Genomic DNA, 4,004 nt, shown 5'->3' with positions numbered 1-4,004 from the left:
GTTTATATGTATATACATTGATACTTACCACATAAGGATTAAAACAGATGTTTAAAATTTATACTTAGAACTTTATTTTAAAATAATACTGTAATTATCATATGCTAAAAAAAAGCACCTATTTTAGTAAAAAAATAAAAAGCCAATATCTGCTAAAAGAATAATTGCATTGTTTTTCATTTTTGTTAATTTCTTTGATGTGAGGTTTCTGGTTTCTTATATCTGCTTCCACACTGATCATGATTCAATATTTCACACTATGCAGCTTCTGATAACTCCCTCTACACTCATAAAAGAAAAAAAAAAAACAACATTATTATTGAGAAAGTAGTTTTGACCTCATCGGGCTCCTGAAATGGCAACACACTCTAAGATCTGCTGTCCTAAGAGGGGAAAAAAAAAAAAAAAAAAAATCCCCACATAACATGGGGAACAAGCAAAGTAACTACAAGAATGATAAATCTAACAATGGAGTCAAAAGGGAATTTAGTTGCTGGGGATAATAGTAGTAATGTTAATCAAAATCTGGTGAGTCAATCATTATGGGAAATCTGTTACTAATCACCTCCATCACCTAAAGTATATCAAATAAATACTGCAGAGACTTTTAATTTAAAGTGAGGGATTTAAACTATATCCTCAAACTCCCTCTGCAACATGAATATTCTATCATTTTGCAAAATCAAGATATTCTTGGGGTTTCTTCCCACTGCCATCCTGAAGATTTTACATAGCAGTGAAGGATAAATAAAGGAACAGAAATGTGTTTCAGAACATAATTGTCCTGCTCACTCTTGAAATGCTGTTACTGAGAAAGCTTCTAAGATGAGCACTGCTCCTTAGGGAGCACAGACCTTTAACAGAAGAGGGGTGAGCATATTCTGAATTAATTATTGGTCCCAAGAATGATAGAATTTAAGCCAGTTAACAACCAGAAGTAATTACTAAGCCCTTTAACCTGAAAGGATGCTAACATAGCAGAGATTTCTCTGGCAGGTACAGTAAAGTAATGGTGCCTGGGATCAACGGGAGTATAATTTGAAGGTTCTGTGGTCATGGTATCTTTTGATACATGTTTAAACACAAGTTGTACTAGTTATAAACTGTGCTTGACACAGATGCTGGTTTACCTGAAAATCTTATTCCTTTCAGATATAGTTTTGTAAACATTTAGTGTTCTACCTACCATTTATTCCCATTTGGGGCTCTGTCCAATCAATTCAACTTGATGCTTCGTAAATTATAAATGACAATGTAAGTGTATTTCTAATATCTGTTTATAAAATAAGCAGCATATTTCAAGTGATAATGGAACTTTTGTATGTGTGCTTTTTAAAATTCCTATGGGTGTCCTTTTCCTAATTGTTTTATTTATAAAATATCAAGGATTTTTTAGCTAGTTTGTCAGATCACTGTTTTTTTGTTTTTTTTTTTTCCCAAAAAATAAAGTCTCAAGAATTTGGAATGACTCTAAGTATCATTATGTATGATATAATCAAGTATAATCCTACATTTGTCTTGAAAAATATAATCCAGTGAAAAAATATCCTTCTAAACTATTTGTCTGTCAATTGTTCTTTCAATAAAAATGGCAAAACTGTTTACCAGAAACAATTGAATATATATCTGTTAATAAACATATAGAAACACACAATAAGAAACAATGGAAAAGCAGAAAATAGCAAGAAGATAAATGAAAAATGAATTGTGCTAAATGTGTAGGCTAATTTCAATAGTATCAAAAACTCTTCTAATTAAACTTACTTTCTAATTATAGTATGATGCATATAAGTCAAATCTTAAACTTATACACTACTCTATCTCAATTATATTTTTAAAAAATGAAACAAAAACAAACGAAAAAAGCTCTACATATCTGGTTCTCCATATTTTGAGTTTGTTTTACGACCCTAGCTGAGTCAAGCTTTCTTTAATTTATCAAATATTTACACAAATTTACTGAATATATTCATAATTGTTCCCCCCTTTGACTTTTTTGTCTATTGTGAATGATAATTTTCCTTCATAATTTGTAAGTAATTATTATGGACATAGAGGGAAGATAGTTATTTAGAGAAAAATAAATTATTTTTATTTTGTTATGTCAGTAAACTATCAATTCTAATTTTTCACGCCTGTTTTAGGGCTTCAACATAAGCTATATAAATAAAAAATAAGAAGTATTTTCCTAAACATAGTTACTTTTGTTGCTTGAATGGGTTATTTTTCTACTTAGCACCTCCAAAACTATGCTAAATAAGAAGGGATTTATAGGAAATGTTTCATTAAAGGCTAATTTTATTTTTTCTCTCCAAAATTTGTTTTCTTTTAATTCAAGAAATGTAGATATTTAGTTTAACATATCAAACTCCACAGAAGGTAATAAATGAATTAAATTCTCATTCCTTCCATTCCCCAGTCATTGACTTCTCTTTCATAAACAGTCATTAAACTTTTTATTGTCTTTTAGAATATTTTTATCAGTATTTTTTTTTCACTTCTTCAAGTAGGGAAAAAACTGTTCAAATTTAGTCTAATTCACTCTGATTGCTTTCTATCACTCCATGAATGTTCTGCTGCTGCTACTGCTGCTAAGTCGCTTCAGTCGTGTCCGACTTTGTGCAACCCGATAGATGGCAGCCTACCAGCCTCCTCCGTCCTTGGGATTCTCCAGGAGAGAACGCCGGAGTGGGTTGCCATTTCCTTCTCCAATGCATGAAAGTGAAAAGTGAAAGTGAAGTCACTCAGTCGTGCTTCACTCTTCGCAACCCCATGGACTGCAGCCCACCAGGCTCCTCTGTCCATGGGATTTTCCAGGCAAGAGTACTGGGGTGGGTTGCCATGCAGCCAAATGTGATGTTACCCGGAGGAACTCTGAACCCAGGCCACAGATTCAAGTCATTTTCTCAATATTCTGTCCAGAGATGATATCTCATCTGTAGTATTCCTCCCCACTTTAGTTGTATGGACAGTTAAATGAGTTAGATATGTGTGTGTGTGTTTGTGTTCAGTTGCTCAGCTGTGCTTGACTCTTTGTGATCCTATGGACTGTAGCCTGCCACGCTCCTGTGGGCATGGATTTTTCTAGGCAAGAATACTGGAGTGGGTAGCCATTCCTTCCCCCAGGGGATCTTCCTGACTCAGGGGTCAAACCTGCATCTCTTGTGTTTCCTGCATTGGCAGGCGGATTCATTACCACTAAAGTCACATGGGAGGCCCAAATAAATTACATGCACCTTAAATATGAGGCTTAAGTAAATTAATAGATATGTATAGAGATTGTCTGCCAGAGAGTAAACACTCTAAGAGCTAGCTATATTTATCAATCCTCACAAATATTGTTGAAGTTGTATTTAATAAGTCTAGATCTCCATCGTATTCTCAATTATTTCCACCACACATATAAATATCTTCTTTCTACTGACAAATAGGCAGCATTTTAGATTACCTTTCCTACCTGGACTACTCACATTCTAAATCATTTTTCCAGAAATAGAGTATGTGTACTCACTAGAGGAGGTGTGCTGGATAAACCTCTGAAGTTTTTAAAGATAATTTTAAATTTTATATTTACTTCATGTTTAAAAAGTTGGAAAATGAAGACCTTAATATTCGACCGAGGACTGTGACCCTGCTGACCACAAGCATCAGGAGAACTCCAATTAGCGAAGGAACACAAGGAAAAGGTGTCCTGAGTGGAAGTCTCTTGCCACTAAAGGGGTTTAATAATGAGACTGATAGAGGAATGCATGCATGATCAAAAGAATTTACATATTGTGTCAACTATTTTTTAAGACCATGATCCAAAATTGAGGGATGGCTTTCAAATTTTCCCCATCACTAGGTGAAACTGCAAACACAGTCTCCTGCTAACAGAAGAAATGCAGTTTTGTTTACCACCTTTGTTAAAATTTCAGAGGTTAGCAATTCTGTAGTGCAAGGGATAAGCCTCACCAAGAGAACACCACCTTCTTGATGATGGTATCTCCCCTGCCAGCAAGTAT

At 34.1% G+C, this 4,004-nt stretch overlaps 1 non-coding gene across 1 annotated transcript; it reads right to left on the bottom strand.

Moving 5' to 3' along the window:
• Positions 1-3,841: 3,841 nt before the first annotated feature.
• Positions 3,842-4,004, bottom strand: LOC128057110 (U1 spliceosomal RNA). The gene has a single exon (XR_008200291.1). It is a non-coding gene; the product is annotated as a U1 spliceosomal RNA (small nuclear RNA).

The sequence above is a fragment of the Budorcas taxicolor genome, chromosome 11 (genome assembly GCF_023091745.1).
Source record: "Budorcas taxicolor isolate Tak-1 chromosome 11, Takin1.1, whole genome shotgun sequence".
NCBI classification, from domain to species: Eukaryota; Metazoa; Chordata; class Mammalia; order Artiodactyla; family Bovidae; genus Budorcas; species Budorcas taxicolor.
This window is presented reverse-complemented; position numbering and strand designations above follow the sequence as displayed.